A 19153-nucleotide genomic window follows, 5' to 3' on the forward strand; every position below is an offset into this window, starting at 1 on the left:
CCCTATATTAGAAAGGCTTAGTGGAAAATGAAAATAAATGAAAAGAGTAGGTATTATCAATATTTAACTTACCTCGAATTTAACATGTAATAAGCTACTTTGCAAGGAGACTGACTGTTTATTTGTGGTATTGTTACCATCTGCAGTTAACTGGCTATTGGTAGGGAAAGAGCAAGGGAATTACACATTGAGTTTAATAAACTGGGGAGCATAAGCCTATTTGCTTCACCAGGAAGCTACAGCTTCATGCTCCAGGTATTACAGCATTTGTCCTCCAAGGGAATTCACACTCCTCCTTCCTGTTCCAGAACCTGATTGCTGGGGCGCTCAAGGGGAAGAGTCTGACCCTGGAATCCAGTAAGTGTAAGAAGAGTAATTCCATCCAAAGCTCACAAAAGCTTGGGAGGTTGATTGGTTCTTTTGAAAAAACAACTGGTCATTTCCAAACCCAAGCTAATACAATCCCAGGGGAACAAAGAATCTCTCTCTCTCTCTCTCTCTGTCTCTCTCTCTCCCTCCCTCTCTCTCTCTCTCTCTCTCTCTCTCTCTCTCTCTCTCTCTCTCTCTCTCTCTCTCCCCCGAAACTCATGATCCACACTCACCCCAGACATTCAAGTGTTCTTTCTTGCCATGTTGGTCTAGCAGCTACCAGAGCCTGTGGCAGACTGCATGGACTCCAAAAGGACAAACTTTAATATGAAGCAGACACTCTGAACACCGTGTTTTGCTTTGGCCTTGCTGAGGACAAAGTTAGACTGCTTCCATGGTGGGATAAAGGGAGATGGGACATTGGAAACCGAAGAGAGCAGCTTTAACTTCCACCTGAATAAATTTTGGTACATCACAGTCTCTCACGTGTGGATCATTGGAATGCTTTCCTCATAGTTCCATGGAAAAGAAATTTTTTTATTGACAACACTATATGTGTGTGTGTGTGTGTGTATGCATGCACACACACACACACACACACATATATATATATATATATATATATATATATAATTTGTTTTGCATTTCTTATGTTGTGCAGGTAAAGATATTAAACTGACAGCAGTCATACAGGTTAAACAGCAGATATAAAAGTGGGACTGAAATTTTGGTCTTCAGTACAACCCTCTTTCTATTCCACTGTTTTAAATTACCTGTTCCATTTTATAAACCATCTTGGAGTGTCATACCCCATCTGTCCCCTTCCCTCAATCAATCAGGCTGATCCCAATGTCAGTCTTCTCATGGAAAATGTCACACAGGCATTTTAAACAGGTTTGGAAATGATAGCAATTTCTGAAGTGTGCTCAGACCCATAAATTAACATGGAGTTCTCTTTGCCACAGACCTTGAAGTGCTAATGCAGAGATATGTTCATAAGAAAAGACATTGGTGTCAGAGTTGATACAGCATAAGGGCAGCAAAACTCAAGGAAGAAATAAATTTTTAAAAATTGTCAATCCTTAGGTTGCTTTTTATTTGGGTTTGTCAATGCCCTGCTCTCTGTTAGCAGATTCCTAAGAGATTTTAAGAGAATATACTGCAGCCAACAGTCCATTTATATCTCCTGACAAGGCAGTCATCCCATTTCTTTGTCTTTTTTCTTTTCTGTGAAAATAGGTTAGATAGTTTTGAAGAAACTAAACTGGTCTACTTTTCCTCTTTCCCTTGAACCAAAAGTCTAAAGAAAACCAGGATCTCATGCCTTAACATCTTTTTTTTTCTAGCTTTAAGCCAAATAATTTAAATTATATCTCAATAAAGCTATTTTTAAAAAAAGTTTGAGTATCAAAACCAGCCATAACCTTGAGCATCCATTCCTAAAAGAAACCGAAAGTATGAGGGTCTAGAGCTGCCTCATCACTTCTAGTGTAGAACCCACTGATTTTCCCCCACAAAACATCAGGACTCCGATCCTGTAACCAGTGCTCACAAATTGGTACGGAAGTAGCACAGGAAACAAGAAGCTCTCTCTTCTCAAGTTCCTCATCACTTCTACCGTATCTCAGTCTTTGCTTGTTTTTGATGGATTCTACCTTGTCACCACTATTATTTCTCATGTCTTTTTTCATTTGTGCATGTGTAATACTTCACACGACTTTTCTTTAGGAGATTATCATAAGGCAATATAACAAAGGTCCTATAGGTCACATGTTTACATATCACAACAGAGACAGCTTTTATAACTACACTGGTTGTTTTTGGTGCATTTTATCTGGAAATACAGAAGAGCACTTTGGTTTATATCATAGGATCCAGAAAAGAGCTGTAGGCATTTAAATCCTGGCAATTATTACTGGCTCTGTGTCCTTGGACAAATTACAGTATATGATTCAATGTTCTTATCTGTAAATCTTTTGCAATAATATCTATTCATAGGTCTGTTTCAGAATGAAATGAAATAGCACAGATTCTTTACAGAGGTGTCCAGTATGTCTTAATTATTATTATAAACCCAGGTTTTAACTTTATGGTTGACAATGACATATAGGTTATGTAGACAAATGCTGCAATAACATATTGTAATGGAAATTTTTAATTTTTTCACAAATTTGTGTACCAAGACATCCTTTGGAATGTTATACTAACTGAAAGAATTTGTATCAAAAGAGCATTATTTGATAACCAGTTTGATAAAATAAAGTTTATCTATGGCAAAATATAGCCCATGGGATTCTGCTCTTATTTTTGCAGCCTTTCTCATAAACTTCTCTATACACAGAGTGACCATTTCGTGATTCCTCTCAAGAGCAACATTGGATGTTTGGAGCAGCGTGCTCCGTCTGAACCTCACCACAAACTTGAGAGTCAGCAGTGATTGTTTCACTCTGCATATGAAGGCATGGAGTCTCAGAAATGTCCACTGACTTTCCCAAGGCAATGTAACCAATCATTGTCCAACCGGCAGTTAGAGCCAAGGTTGTAAATCCAGAGTCGTCCTTTCCTCGGCTGTTCATAATTTTACAGAGAAATATTTTTAAGCTTCTAAACATATTCATTTGATTTAAAATGCATGGAAAGAAGGAATAAAGTCTTGAACTCTTTAAAAGTTTGGATGGTATAATTTTCCAACTGAAGGACATGACAGCAGCCTTAGGCAGGCATACTTCAGACACCTGGCTCTCCTTAAAAAGCAATGTAATCCAACTTGAGAGAAGAGGGTAGGAAGGATAAGATGAAAAGTCTTAAAGATTGGGAACTGAATAGATAACTAGGTTTGAAGAATCTATAAAATTTAAAGACTACATTGATATACTGTAGATAAAAATACAGAAACTGGGTGTGGGAAGATGTTTATAATAATCAGCAACTGAAGGTAAATTAAAACAGAAGACAATGCCAGAAGCACTGGAAATGGCGTAGGCTACATGTAGAAAAGAGGATGAAAATGATCTGTAGTTCCAGGAGCACTTAATAACCCTGTACATTATAACATAGTAAAGTATTTGCAGATGGAAACATTAAATAACTTTCTAATTCTGGTGTATACAGAAAATTATTTATGATCACCTAAATAATCATCTTTGTTATTACACAGATATATCACACGCATTCATCAAATAGGCCAGTGGTTTCAATTAGGTGTGCATCAGAATTACCTATAGAACTGGTTAAAAGAGACCCCCTGGTTCTCTTCCCCAAATTTTTTAGTTTATTAGATTTGGGGGACAGGGACCTAAGAATTTACACTTTTAACATGGCGCCAAGTGATGATGATGATGCTGGTCTCAGGAAGACACTTAAGAAACACCTAAGTATTGTTACTTATAAATTTACTTTTAAAATCTATCATCTGCGGATCACTGACCCATCATAAGCACAAGATCAGTAGTATTAGGACCCAGTCACTAAGAAACATGGGAGATTCTCAGATATAAACTTCAAACTCATGGACCGTTGGTTTGGAATATGTAGTTCCTATGTATCCATATTGTAATTGAAAACCTTATAACTACTTCATTAAAATTTTATTCTAGGAAATTGAAGCATATTTTTGAAGGACGCAAAGAGAATCCTCATATACTTAAGTGCTCTTTAATTATTTTTTTAGTTACATTCATAGCAAGAGAAATGTATAAGTTACACACATACTATGTGCACGTTTGGTGTGAGTGCACACATTCTTTTCACATCATAATGATGCAGACACCAGCCCACAGTGTCTCTGTCATTATGGATGAAATGAGACATTCCCACAGAGTACCAAGTCCAGTGGAGGAAAAGGGTCAGCATGGCTTTTCTCTCAAGGGGAGAAAAAGCCTCAGCCTCCACAATGACAGGCCTCTGTTGGGTTTCTCTCCCCATTACACAATGGTCCTCATTTACTATGCACAGGCTCACTTTAGGTGGTTACCTTTTACAGAAAACAAAGGAGCCAATGCTGCTAATCACATCAGAGAAGAGGGATATTTGCAAATGAAGAGGCAAAAGTGGTTGAACCGGTTACACTCATCCTTAGAAGGTTTAGCAAGGATTTTAGGAAGTTACTTTGCAGTAAATGTCCTCAATTCAGGGTGAGGGAATTTTTAGCAAAAAGCAAGACTCAAAGCCACCTAGGTTCATTGCAGGCCTGATTCCCCATGGGAGAATTTACCTGCGGGTGTGGTTCCTGTGCATCTCCGAGTGGGAGCTGGGCCCATGCCACTCAAAACGGTCTCCTACATCATAAGACCACAGATCATTCTTGCTTCAAAGAATTGGCCACAGGGTTCAAAGGACCTATCTATACATCGCACAATTTAAAGTATAGGAAAAATAGAAACAGACTAATGACTAAATCTTTTCTTTTAATACAATAAACTGTTAAGTAGAAAATGCCATTTAGATTTTTTAAATTAAAAAGCTATACATGAACCTCATCATTAATTGCAATGTGCAGTTTGTATTTTTTGCTTTGAATTTCTGAAAAAAAACAAGGAAAAATTACTGGCAGCTCAAATATTTCTTGAATAATGGTGTAGCTTTTTTTCCCTTTTGATAGAGAAAGTTTCCAGTTGTAGAAAATATAATTAAAAATGAAGGATTTACGCCTAATCTAGAGCAGAAAAATCCTGTTTGAGTCATTTAATTCTTCCAAATGAGAGGCACTTATCTCTAAAAAATTGAAGAATGGACTCTTCTAGATAGCTAGAACAATAACAAATGATGATAAAAATTTCACTATCTCCAATCATTTTTTTCTTTAATCATGTATCAATGTATATTGTAGAAGAAATTTATGGAAAAACTCATTATTGCAAATGAGATTTTAGAACACTCAAATTCTCATATTTGTAACAGGGTGCAGCCAAGAGGGTGGACCCCAAATAAGGATTTGGAATGGGGTCCAGAACTCAAGGTGTTCAGGAAATATTAGGATGTCCTCACCCCTCCCCATCCCTCCACAGGTATGGGTTGGGGGAAGTGACATATGGAGCAGAGCCATAGAGAGCTGTTTTGCATAGCAACAGCTTTGTAGCTAACCTCTGGTGTGGTCATTTAACATGTCTATAACCTTTACCTGATTGCATAGATATGTTAAATAGCTGTGGCCATGTTCTGAGCCAGGGGAATGGAAGTAAGATCTCCACCAGGATGTAACTGTGGGGCACGTCCCCTGAGTTACAGTGCCTGAGTGGGAACTTGGGGAAGATTGGCTCCATGACATGGGGCCACACCTGCCCAGACTCAGGATGGCAGTCCAGTAAAGCTGGAAGGATATGGGAGTGCTGGCAGGTGTAACTGATTGAACTGATTGTAGGAGGAGTAGGAAATGGGGCTGCAGAGGAAGATTGGCGTGGGGATTTAAACCCAGACGTGGCAGCCATTGAAGGACGAACCATGCAGTTTTGGCAGAGTGGGCACTCCTGAGGCCCTGTGAGAGAGAGAGAGAGCCATGTAGCTTTGCCAGAGTGGGGACCCCTGCAGCTTTAGAAGGGGGAACCACCACCTGGCTTTAGCAGAGATCCCGGCGACACAGCTGATGGTGCCGGGAACCGAGGGAGGCCTACCAGCTGAGACGGATTACTGGGAAGAACCGGGGGCTGCCTGAGCCATGGACTCCTATTTCCTTTCCTGAGATACGGTACCCCAGACTGGGCAGAGGGGGAAGGAAGGACTGTGTGTGTTTGTGGGTGTTTTAAGGGACTTTGGGATTTTGATGAAGACATTAGGCCACTGCTTTAAGTCTGTATAGCATTAAATAAACATTTCCTTTCCTTTTCACGAATCTCTGGCATTGAGAGACGTCTTTCCTCTGGCGAAGAACATAACGAACTTGGGGGGATCCTTTCAGTAATAGTATATCGCCTCAGCCCCTCTTGGCCCCACTGTTGTTTTGTAACATTTTGTTAAATATTTAGTTTATTTAAAATTTACTGAAATATTTTTAAAACAATTTTAAACACATTTTGCGCCAAGCAACATTAAACGACCCCTCTGAATACAATGTGGAATGGTACTGACTGGTCTAGGAGACAGGAGTCCTCCCTGTGTTTTGCTCAGATTCTGACTTTCTTGCAGACTTTTGTCTAGTCATATTTATATTTATGTTGTCATTCTGTCCTATTTTAATTAAAGTTGCCATAATGACTAAAGTTTTTAAAAGCACTTGCAGAGTTGATAAAAACATACAAATTATGTAAATATCAACTATATTATTATTTAAGAACATAGTAGTTAATTGTATATCTGCCTAAACAAGGAAATTAACCAATGAGGACACCGGCAAGCAGTGTCCGCAGCGCTGTGGATGAAACATGAGACAAATTTACACGGACTACCAAGTCCTGTGGAGGGAAAGGGACGGCATGGCCACTTCCTTAAGGGGAGAGGGAGCGCTTCCACCACTCTATCAAGAGGAGAGCGCACTGACCCCTGCCTTGACAAGCTTTTATTGCTTTTCTTGGCACATTACATTGAGGATGGTCCCAATTTACTGTGCACAGGTTCTCTTTAGGTGGTTACCTTTTACAGAAAACAAAAGAGAGGATGCTGCTAATCACTCACAGAAGGATATTTGCAAATACAAAGGGAAAAGTGGTTGAACTTGTTACACTCATCTTTGGAAGGTTTAGCATAGATTTTAGGAAGTCTCTTTAAAGATATGCAGTAAACATTTGCTGCCTCAATTCAGGGTGAGGAGGTTTTAGCAAAAAGCAAGTGTCATAGCAGCCTAGGTATGATGCAGGCCTGATTCCCCACTGGAAAACCTATCCATGGGTGTGGATCCTGTAAACCAGTACTTGTTTTTCACTGGCCTTTCCGAGTGAGAGCTGGGCCCAGGCCACACAGAATGGTCTCCTATAATTAACTTGCTTTTTAAATATTTTTGGGCCAACAGCTCCTTTAGATTAAATAAACTTTCTCATATCATGCGCAGTAAATAAGTTGAAACATTATATATATAAATAAATAAATTATATTATCAATAAATATAAACACAAAAATTAAATGTTCTGGGAGAAAAATGACTAAATCTTTGTGAATTGAGTTTAAAATGATTTCTTAGGACATAAAAATAAAACATTGAATTTTTCATAATTTTGATATCATCAAAATAACATACTGTTTTTCAAAGAAATTGCTAATAAAATGTAAAAGCAAATGTATAGCTTGGGAGAAAGTAATCACAATGTAGTATATATAGCTGAAAAAGAAAAAAGAAAAGAGACTTGTTTCCATAATGTATTCAGTATAGGATTATAAATAAATCGTAAATAACAAAAATTCCTATAAAATGAACAAGAGATTTGGACACTTCCAAAACCAAAATATACAAATGTTCAATAACCACAAAGAAAACATTCAGTATTCTTAGCCAAAAAGAAAACTCAAATTAAAACCACAATACAACTATAGACACACTCAAATGTCTTAAATTAAAACATGACAACATCATGTGTTGATATGAGAAGGGCAAACCTGAACTTATATTTATACTGTTGGTGAAAATGTACCTGCTTTGGTGGTGGGCACAGCCATTTTGGCAAATAGTTTGGCAGTTTCTTATTAAGATAAATATACAACTCCTTTATGATTCAACATTCCAATCTTCGGTGTTTACCCAAGAGAAATAAACCCCCCCCCTCAAAGGCTTGTATTCGAATGTACATAACAGTGTTTATTCTTAATAGCCAACAAATAGGAACACATTATATGTCCATCAAAAGGTGAATGGCTAAACAATGTGTAAAATATTCATTAAATAACATATCTTTCAGCAATAGAAAATATAAACTAAAAATATACCCGACAACCTGAGTAAAACTTTCAACATTATTTTAAGAGAAAGAAGTGATATTCAAATTACTAAATAATACTGTCCTTCAATAGAGGATAAGATAAAGAAAATGTGATACATATAAACAATGGAATACTACTCCGACATAAGAAAAGACAAAATAGTGCCACTTGTGACAACATGGGTGGGCCTTGAAATATTATGCTAAGTAAAATGTCACTCAAAAGAATCTATGAACATATGATTTTATTCATAAGTGGGATATAAAACTGAACATCATGGACAAAGACAACAATGTGGTGGTTGCCAGAGGAAAGGAGGTAGTGGGGACAAGGATAAAAATATAAAAAGCAGATAAGTGTAAGGGGTTGCTAAATGCAATGAGGCACAACCACTTTTTATGAAATAATGGAAATGTTTTAATTCTTGTTGCTGTATTAGTTACATAGGCATATCATTTTCAAAACTCACTGAACTGTACAATAAATATTGGTATCTGTTTTTATTCAAAATTGGAAAAAATAAGAAGAAATGTAATTTGTCACATGTACAGAATAATAGAAAAAGAAACATGATGATCCTAGTAGAAGCAGAAAAGGAATGAATAAAATTCACCACCCATTCATTAAAAAAATGACAGGAATATGGAAATATCAGGAAATGTCCTTAGTGTGATAATGGACATTTACAAAAAACAAACAAAAAAAGTAAACAAACAACCCACATCTACTTTGCAGAGAGAAGAAAAGACAGCCTTGCACATTCTTAATTTGTATGTGCACCATTTGTAAAAAAGCAACATGAGGATATATTTACTAAAAATGATGCAACAAAAAGTATTCACATGAGATCCAGGAACTGATAAATGTAAAGATAAATAGCAAACACCAAATTTCTGAAATTTTATGAGACTTTAAATGAAAAAAGTGGTGAGCAGAAATCACCAGGAAAAAATTGAACAAAGCCTTCAATAAAATGATATCAAAATAGTGTTCATATTAATATGTAGAGTATGGGTGCAATTATTGATAAATGCACAGAAAAATTAGCAAATCAAAAATGTGGCTATTGGTAATTGAAATAAAATTTGTACTATACTAGATAAAATCACCAATGAATAACATTAATAGTAACATACATATGTAGTGATGTCAAAAAATTGTGCTATATCTGAAATATAAAAAAACAATGAACAGTGGAATTGGGGGTGCATACTTAAGAACACTGAAGAATGCTAAATACTCATAATAAAATGAAAGCAATAGAGACTAATTAATTTGAACAGGGAATTGATTGTATAATTATATTTAGAAACAATGAAAAATCAGAAGGAACACTAGTTTAATTCAAAATAACGACTTTGAAAATATGACTGGAAGTTTAAAAAGGCTGGGACAGAAACTTTGTTTTATGGTTGGAATCCTTTAAAAATTATCCATATCTGAATGTACTGAAACAGAAATAAAAATTTAAAGACAATCATTTGGAGAAAACTACCAGGATTTTGGAAACATGTACTTGAATTTATATAACAAAAAAAAGTGTCCAGAAAGAAATGAGATAAAAACTAACAGGAACATATTTTATTATGTATAAGATATAATATATGTCATATATTTTGTATTTCATATATAATATATATTAGTTATTAATGTATATGTGGTATATATTGCATTTTTACATACAGACATAAATACCCACATATCATACCATCTGAGTATGGGAAAGACTTTCTGAGCATGTCATGAAATGGAAAAATGCTATGAAAGGCAAGAAACTGGACACCAGCAGAGGATACAAGCATACACAGGAGAACTAACCAAGAGATGATTTGCTCCATTTCCATCAACAAAATGAAGTTGTTCTCACAGTTTTCCATTGCTTATAATTAACTTCTGATATGAGGGGCCCCAGAATTAATCAAAAGCAGATGTCAGGAGATATATATATATATATATATATATGTATATATATATGTATATGTGTATATATATGACTGATTGAATGATAAATTGGAATTGAGAAAAGTCAATCTACATAAGCTTATTCCAGAAATTTTAACCAATAAAAATTGGAATAAAGATAATTACAATTTTAAGTTTTTTAATTTGTTACTATAAAAAAAGATAGCAGTGACATACTACAAAAAGTAAATTACTACTTAGTTTCTTGGTAAATTTTTATATTCATTTTTATGCTTTTTACAGCTTATTTTTTAAATATTTTATTGTTGTTCACGTGTAGACATCTGCCTCCCCCACCCCTCTTCCCCCACCCCAGCCATCCCTACCTCCCTCCCCTGCTTTCACCTCCCCTTGGTTTTGTCCATGAGTCCTTTGTGGTTGTTCCTGAAAACATTTCCTCCTGCCCTCCCGTTATTCCCTTCTACCATTTTTATTCTTTTATATATTTTTTGCAGCTGGCAAAACACTTGCACATAAAAGATCATTGTCATTTTCCATTCTTTCAATTGTTTTTCATGAATTCCTACATAGACTATGACTTTTGCCAAATGATTGATTAATGAGTAGTGTAGAAATCCACTACATGTATTAATTCTATCTTAATAATATTACTCTTTTTGGCAGTCATTATAATTGCCACCTATTGCTCAATATTTGGTATTTAACTGTTCATAGGAATTACATCAAGTTCATGAGAAACCAAATTTACTTTTATATTCTCTAATTGCACAAGGAACTTCTCCATATGTACCTTGCTTTTACTTTGTTGTTCTTTTCCCTTTTTTAGGAACATTGTAACATACAGTGTACACTGAAGAGGAATTTGTTTTTCTTTCTGCTAAATTTTGAATATTACTGTTGTTGCTTTACTTTTAATTTTGTTTAAAATTTTTAAACGTTTATGCAACACATGTATAGGATTGGGCAATATAACAAATTCCCACACATTTTTGTTTTAATGTTGCATCTTTTGTCTTTAATCTTGAAAATATTCCCCCAACCAAAGATCTGAAAGGAGGAGGAGATGGAAAAGGAGGAAGAGAAAGAGGAGGAAATGTGGCCTCAGTGGCTAAGTCTTATGTGGAGAGGCAGCATTTGCGTGCTGTACTTTTAATAGACCTTACTACAGCCCATCAGTGGTCGATTGGATTACTATCCTTTACAATAGTTCTCATGTTTACAAATGCATTTTGCAATATCCTATGCAAGAACATGTGACACAAACCTGGCAATGCATAAATAGGGTAAAATTTGCTTTGTTAATGTAACTATCCTTCTAGCTTGGATTTTCTTCCTTCTTAGAATGTAAACCTGGTGGCTGATGCTCCAGCAACCCAAGCAGTAGGGCGCTGAGAGGAGGGCCAAGAAAATTGCCAAAATCTCAGCTCTGACTCTCATGAGCTATGGAAATGATTTTAGTCTTCTAATTGTTTGAAGAAAAATAAGCCCATAATTGTTTGAGACGGTGATAAACACGTTCTCTGTTTCTCGCAGCTGAATGCAATCACCAACAGCGGCAGCCCTCCACGAAGTTGCAACTTGCCGGCTGGAAAAACATTACCAGTGCAATGATTCTCCCAGTCAGGGAGGTAAACAGTCCAGGTGCCAAGAACAATTTACTTACCCTGTGATGAGCTGTCTCCCACTGCTGTTTGGAAGTTCAGTCATTACCACCTTCCCATGGATAACCCTAGGGCATTCTGTGAAAAATCACTCCTGTAATGGAACCCCTCAGGCCCACCCACTCTGGGATTCTGCACTGCTGTTAACCTGGTTTCCTCCAAAACAAGAGGTAGACACCAAGACATTTGAAAGGGATGCCTCCTCATGGAAGAATCAATGTAGCATTTGTGTTAACATATATCTCTATTGTAGAAAATCTAACATGCATTTGTCAAATTGGAGCCCGTGGTCTGGAAAGACTCACTGAAGTTCCTAATTTGAGGCTTGTGGGCACTCACATGATTTAGGAGAGTGGTTAGAATCCACAGCCTGCAGGCCAAATTCAGTGCAACAGCTGTTTTTGCAAATAAAGTTTTATTGAAAGACTGTTACAGTAATTTGTTTCTGTATTGTCTATGGCTACATTCGCACTAAACTGGCAGAGTTAAGTAGGGGCAACAGAAGCCATATGGTCCATAAAGCTGAAAATATTTACTATCTGCCTCTTTACAGAAAATGTTGCCAAATTTTGGATTTTGTCTGACTTTTTTATAACAGGGGTATTATAAAACAACACATACACAGATGAGAAAGATGCAAGTGAAAACTACATCAAATAGCTATTTCTTTAAAAGGGTAATGGAATCATGTGTTTTTTAAGTAATGTACCTGAGAAGCTTTTAGCTAGACTTAAACAATATAATATTAAAATAGAAAAAAAACTGAAATTTTCAAAAACTCAACTTCAAAGTCATTTAAAACATATGCACTAGAAGATGGTTAAGTGTGGTGTAGACCATTTAAGATGGATTTATTCACATACAATTAGATTTGCTGGACCACTGAGGTGTGTAGAAACTTGTTTATGTGAAATTTCTACATATTTATGTCTCTACCTGTGCTATTCATTTATAATTTTCTATTCTGTAACTGGCCATGTGGTCATAGTTGGTATTTATAACTACTTTCTCCTACTACCCATTCTGTATTCCCTTTGTTTTCAGCAAGCAGCTCAGCCAGTCATGTTTCTTTACCTGGTGAGATGACCTAACCCATAAATACTGAAGGATCTGGGTCATTGACAGTCCTGTCTAGATTGGGTTGTTGCAGTTTTTATTGACCTTTATCAGAGAACATGTTGATACTAACAGGTACCTGAGGGATTTTCTGTATTCCAGACACACTTTTCCTTACCTCCATCTGGGAGTAGGCCAGTTTCCTCTGGGTAGTCAGAATCAATCATTCTAACAAGCATAGTAAGCTCTGTCCTTATTTGTTGATCCAGAGGCATGAGAAAACTTAATGACCAGATAGCAGTCTTACCTTCCAGTTCAATGAACTCATTGTTGTGTCTACTGTTAGAAGCATTTCTCTCTCTGGAGCCAATAACTCTAGAACAGTGGAGCATAAACTTGCAAAAAATACAGGAAGCAAAAGTTTTGGCTAACGGGTCATTAGACATAACAGTGAGTGGTGACATACCCATTTCCATCCCTTGATGCCTGGACCAGTGAGTCCTAGCTATCAGACAAATAGTACCATATAGTGGAAAAAAATTCAGAGCAGATACAGCCTTCTGGAGAACCTTGCTCAGTCCTGCAAAGTATTGCCAACTAGCTGTCATTGTAATTGCATCTTCAAAGACCATTTCACTGTCACATCAAGCTGGCTGCTTTAGGACTGTGGTGAGCATGGAAAGACTGGCGAATTCCACGAGGATGGGACCATTGTCACAATTCTTTTGCTGCAAAGTGAGTTCCTTGATCTGAAGCAATGATCTTTGGAATATCCTGACAGTGGGTCAGGCAGGCATTCTTTAAGTCCATGGACAGCAGTTTGGCAGAATCACGAGTGCAGGAAAGCCAAATCCATACCCAGAGTACACGTCTACTCCAGTAAGGTTAAAACACTGCCTCTTCATGATGGAACCAGTCCAATGTAATACATCTGCCACCAGGTATCTGGCTATCACCCTGAGGCACTTAACCTCCCATTATTTCCCAGTCACAGTTCTCACTTTAATAGTAGACACCTTGCCAAGCTGCAGTTTAACTTGTAAGTCATCTAGTTTCAGAATGACATTCTATGTTTGATTTTCAGCAATTTCAGCCCTGTGGCTACAGCAGATGGGGTTTTCTTCCGGACACACATAGATACCTTTAGGCCATTTACGTAATGCTTCATCTGGGAATTCAAATTCCTGAGCTTATACTGTCCTTTTATCACTTTGTCCAGTGACCTTAGGAACAACCAGCCAAACTTATTATATGTCTTAGTTTTATAAACACTGTTAGAAAGTATCATACATCTCTTACCTTGGTCTTGCTTGGTCCTTGACTAGGAGTACCTAATAAAAATCTGCTTTGTGTCTCTATTGCGGGGTTATGCCATGGACAATCATTGCTTTTCTACTACTAGAAATCAAGTGAAGAACCACCTTAAATCTAATCAGATTGGAGCGACAATTTCGGAAACCCCAGAACCAGTTCAGAAAACTCATCCTTAACATTCTGTTCCTCTTGGACTACTCCTGGTACCAAAGTTTCTATTTGTCTTGGTTCTCTAGAGAAACAGAACCAACATGCACATATATCTGTATATTTACATCTATCTGTCTGTCTATCCAAGACATTATCTCATGTGATTATGAAGGTTTAAAATTACCCAGATCTACATTTACCAATGCGGAGACCCAGGAGATCTGAAGATGTAAGTCCCAGCCCTGAGAAGGCAGATGGCTGATGTCTTTTATCTTACTATCGTTTTGGTCTATTTAGGCATCAATGGGTTCACTGAGGCCTGTCCAAACTGAAAAGAAAAATCTGCTTTATTTTATAGAGTCAATTGTTAATCTCATCCAGAAATACCCTGGTGGAAATACACAAAATTATATTCAACCAAATATCTGTCAACTCCTCCCTCATGGAACCTTTAAATTAACATACACACTTAATAATTTTATTCCAGTTCTTTTCATTTTCACTTATTTATTTTTATGGAATTTATTGGGGTGACATTGGTTAATAAAATTATATAGGTTTTAGGTATATAATTCTACAATACATCATCTGTATGATGTATCATTTTGCTTTAAAATCATATTTAAAGGCACTGAAGAAAATTTCAGAACAAGTGTTTTGTAGTTTTGTGTTCATTAACATTTTACTGTGATTTCAGATTTATTTATTTACTTTTCATTTATTTTTAAAGTGCAACTTTATTTTTTTAAAGTTTAACTTCAAGTTTTCTTTTTCTTTCTCATTTTATTTTCACCTGAGGTCATGCTTATTGACTTTAGAAAGAGGGGGAGGGAGGGAGATAAGGAAAAAGAAAAACATCGGTGTGAGAGAGCAACATGGACAGAGAGATTCTGATGCTCTGCCATCGGGTTGCAGCCTAGGCATTTGTCCTGACCGGGAATTGAACCTGTTGAACCCGTTGACCTGTTTGGGCTTACAGGACCATACTCCAAATGAGCCACACTGGCCAGGGAATGATTTCATTTTTGCTGTAAGACCCTTTCGTCCTTGCAACATAAAGCAAATACTTTACAGCTCTTGAAGATTTCAACGTTTTCCTGTGTTTCCTAACATTCACTATTAATGATGAAATCAGAAATAAACATTTCATTTATTTAAAAACGTAAATCTGTTGTATTTGAAATTTTGTTTTGGTGACCATATATACTCACACAGGGTAAGTTTATCCTCCCCACACTTTAAAGAATGACAATGTAAATGTTTCTTGCAGATTACAGTATTTCAAAGCTGGGTCATGATTGTTCCATCCATTTTACTCTATTAATGTGAATTGTGCAGCTTCATGGTAGAATGTCTTGGGGTTTTGATTATGCTAAATAGAAAAGCTCTGCTACCCACATGGGTATATAGCTTGAACAAAAAATATTTGTTCCTTTACATGGCTAATATTTAGGAGGGTTTTTTAGTATTCTACTTATTTATTTTTAGGGAATGGAGAAGGGAGAGAGAAAGAGAGGGAGAGAAATATCAATGTTTGGTTGCCTCTCACACGCCCCATACCGGGGGACCCAGCCCACAACCCAGACATGTGCCCTGACTGGGAATTGAACTGGCAACCCTTTGGTTCACAGGCCAGCACTCAATCCACTGAGCCGTACCAGCCAGGGCTAGGAGTTTTTTTAATGTACTATAAATTAGTGTATCTCAGTATTAAACACCACACAAGTATTTAACTCTGTTCTATTTACAGAAAAGAATTCAAGTGCTCTTCTTTTAAGGGCAAACGAGTATAGCATTACATAACAAAATAATTACTAGAAAGTTACTATCCAAAGCAAATGTGTGTGAAGTTGAATGTCAGAAAAAGGTTAATTTGAAATAACAGCAGATTGCAGCCTTTTAATTCTTGAGGTGTGTGTCCAGTGGGTACAATCTTAGCTCTGTTTCAATCATCCCACCGTTTCCTTTTGGTTTTCCGACACCTTAGGTGTCTAGAGAGCTAGAGTACAGGGTCATTAGAGCTTCGATGCCTCCAAGTCACTTTCAAATTTTTATTCAGAATGAGTCATCTATTTTCCTATTTTAAGGGAGTGCCAAATAGTTAACTGCTGAATCAATATGTTTTCTCTCTATTTTTCTTCTGGTCCAGCACTGATCCATCATAATTTTACCTTTGAGGATCACCTGCATCAACAGGCATATGACTATGTATCACTAAATTTCTTTAGAAAATGAGATCTTTTCAAGAGCACAAATGAGGAATTAGCCCAATTCATCTACTCTAAAGATGATTAAATATATGTGCATATATATATGTCTGTGTGTATATGTATATATGTGTGTGTATATAGTCTACTATTTGTTAAGAATGAATTAGCAAATGAATATCTCAGCCCTTAAATATTGTTTTATTTTATTACTTTGAAATAAAATTTAGTTTCAGTTCAGTTTTAGTTTCACAGAAAAACTGAGTAGGAGTGACAGAGATTTACCATGTACCCCTGCCATTACTCATGTGTAGTCTCCCTCAGCAACAAAAACTCTCCAGCATAGTGGTGGGTTTTGTTACAAATGATGAACCTACCCAGGTTCATACCTCCTCAGCATCCCAACTTCACAGTTAACATCAGGGCTCGCTATTGGCAGCATACATTTTATACATTTGTGCAAATGTGTTATGATAGATATTCGCCATGATGCTATCATAAAGAGTACTTTCAGTGACCTAAAAATCCTCTGTGCTTTACATATTCATTCCTCCTTCACTCTTTCTCCTGTAACCACGAATATTTTTACTGCTTCCATAGTTTCACCTTTACATACTGATTTTATATGTTTATATAACATTTAATTGTTTACATTAAAATTCATTATTATATTTGGTAAATTATTTTTATTGAAATATAATTGGCATATCATGTTAGTTTTAGCTATATAACATAACAATTTATTATTTGTATATATTGGTGATGATCAGTACAATAAGTCAAATTAACATTCATCACTGCACATAATTATAAAATGTATCTATGATAAGAACTTTAAGATGTACTTTATTAGCAACTTTCAGATATTCAGCACAGTATCATTAACTTCAATACAGTATTCACCATGACATGTTCATTTAATAATTAATAATTTGCACCTTTTGATGTCTATATAGAGTTTGCTCTGCACCCAAGTCTCCAGCAAATACCGATCTGTTCTTTGTATCTATGAGCTTGCTTTTTTGTTGGTTATTTTTTTGTGTGTTTAAATTCCACATATAAGTGAGGTCATATTGTATTTGTCTTACTTCGTATTATTTCATACAGAATAATGCACAAATGGTGAGATTTACTTTTTGTTGGATGAGTATGTTACATGTAATACATATAACATTATATATATATATATGTATAAATATATATAAACACAGTTTATCCATTTATTGGTCAAAGGACAATTGTTTTTATATCTTGGTTATTACCAATAAACACAATGAACATGGGGGTGCATATATCATTTCAGTTAATATTTTTATTTTCTTCAGATAAATATCCAGAAGTGGAACTGATACACAATATGGTAGCTATTTTCCCAATTTTTTGAGGAACTTCCATGACCTTTTCCATAATGGCTTCCTCAATTTATATTCCCACTGACAGTGCAAAATCCTCGCCAACATTTATTTTTGTGTCATTTTGATAATAGTCATTCTACCAGATGTGAGGTGATATCTCAATAAAGTTTTGATTTGCACTTTCCTGATGATTAGTGATACTGAGTTCCTTTTTATGTATTTGTTGGCCATCTGTATGGCTTCTTTTGAAAAATGTCTATTGAAATACCCTGCCAATTTTTCATTAGCTTTTTTGCCATTGAGTGATATGAGTTCATTATCAATTTTATACATTAACCTTTTATTAGATATATTATTAATAATTATTTTATCCCATTTGATAGGTTGTCAGTTCATTTATTGATGGTTTCTCTTGTTGTTCAGAAGCTTTTTAGACTTATGTAGTCCTACTCACTAGTCTTTTTGTTTGTTTCATTTTTGTTTTTTTTTAGATAAAAAGTGAATATGAGAAAAAAGAGCAACAGTAAGTCATAACATGTAAAAACCTGACAAATACTACAAACATTACCAAAAAATCCATAAAAGTGATCATTTGATTCACTATCCAACACCTGTATAATTTTTTTTCTCCACTTCTTGGCTACATACCTTTCTCTTTTTGAGTTAATAAAATATTTTTTATTATTGTTCAATTACAGCTGTCCTTATTTTCCCCCATTACTCTCCCTCTCCCTATCCACCCCCTTTCCGCATTCAACCCTCCACCACTGTATTTGTCCATGTTCCTGAACTTGACCCTTTCCCTTCTTTCTACTTTAGTTACCATTGCTTTTAGTGCCAAACAGAAAATATCATCAAAATTGATGTCATGGAGCTTACTACCTATGTTTTATCATAAGAGATTTATGGTTTTAGGTGTTACATGCAAGTATTTAATCCATTTTGTGTTATTTTTTCTGTGTAGTTTAATATAATGCGTGGTCCAATTCCACTCTTTTGCATGTATCTGTCCACTTTCCCAGCACAGTTTATTAAAGGCATTGTCCTTTCCCCATTGTTTTTCTTGGTCCCTTTGTCGTAAATCAATTGACTATACATGTGTGTGCTTATTTCTTGACCCCCTGTTCTTTTCATTGACCTATGCATCTGTTTTTATACCAGTAAAATACTGTTTTGACTACTGTAGCTTTGCATTATAGATTAATATCAGGTAGCATGATGTCTTCAGGTTTCTGGTTGTTTTTTGTTTTTTTGTTTTGTTTTGTTTTGTTTGTTT

Source organism: Phyllostomus discolor, chromosome 3, assembly GCF_004126475.2.
Source record: "Phyllostomus discolor isolate MPI-MPIP mPhyDis1 chromosome 3, mPhyDis1.pri.v3, whole genome shotgun sequence".
In the NCBI taxonomy this organism is placed as follows: Eukaryota; Metazoa; Chordata; class Mammalia; order Chiroptera; family Phyllostomidae; genus Phyllostomus; species Phyllostomus discolor.